This window comes from Ornithodoros turicata, chromosome 2 (assembly GCF_037126465.1).
Source record: "Ornithodoros turicata isolate Travis chromosome 2, ASM3712646v1, whole genome shotgun sequence".
NCBI classification, from domain to species: Eukaryota; Metazoa; Arthropoda; class Arachnida; order Ixodida; family Argasidae; genus Ornithodoros; species Ornithodoros turicata.
Window position 1 is genome coordinate 86568343 of NC_088202.1, and position 1177 is coordinate 86569519.

Below are 1177 nucleotides of genomic sequence, written 5' to 3' on the forward strand. Positions count from 1 at the left end.
CTCGCACCATCTTTTTTGTTTCTTTTTGCGGTTGCCCGTGCCACCTCTGGAGCAGAGCAATCGACCTCCGCACCTCCTACCACGCAAATAACAGTGATGCGCAGATGTGACATCACAACACGCCAGGAGAAGCTGGGAGAGATCGCTGCCGCTGTGTGCACTCTTGTAAACTAATCTTCTCAGGAAATACGTTCCCAAAAGAAATATTTTGTGTGACAGCTCCTGAAGGTATGGTATGTTCACGTCCATGCAGTAAAAAAAAGTGCTTGAGGTGCCTTCCGTGCCTCCTTTAACAACACGTCAAACTACAGCACATCTTTGGTGCAACTAATGAACTGTGTGCACTGGTGAATGTTCATCGTAAGTACGATACTCTCTAAAAGCCCATTCCTGGTACACCTTGATTTTGAAACAAAAGTATTAGGATAGACAAGTAATGTAGCAGTTAGTTAGGGGGCCTTGTCTTGGGGCACAATGTAAGAACAGCAACACTAAAGTCACTGTTTGCTTCGTGTCACTCCCTTAGTGTTCAACACAGGGAATGGCAATGCATGAAGGATAATGCAGCTGAAGTTTCACTTCACAACTCTGCATTTAGCAACACAGTAACCATATGGTATAAACGGCCCAAAGGGGACACATGAATTTCGTACTGGGATTAGACGCACAGATATAATAGCACATTTTGACTGAATTCCGTCTGCATTTAATATGTAACTACTACAGTGAAGAAATAAGTTGCTCAACGGTAGAATGTGCAAATGCCCCCAGCTTTTTTAACTACCAATAACTGAAATATTGGTGTTTCTGAAATTAACTATATCTTGAAACGTGCCCTTCATTCCCGTGTAATGCGATGCTTGCTATGTGATGTCGCGCAAACACAAACTCTTGTGTGCTCAGACTGTTTCTGAAGTTCCACCATTACAACTGCTGCATTGGAGTTTTGTACAGTGACTCCTAGGTCATAGTTCTCGTTGAAGCAGACATGGCATAATACAAGGGCTCAACAGGACGAGAAGCTGCAAAAATATGGCTGATACATTAGGAAGCTGAAAAATGCTAACCGGCTGCAAGAGAGAAATATTAGAATTTTGTTTTACCAGTTGAAATGTCTCTTGCTTAAGAGCCGTGCGGAGCACTGTGGTGTCTGTCATTCAAGCATGGCAACACTGGC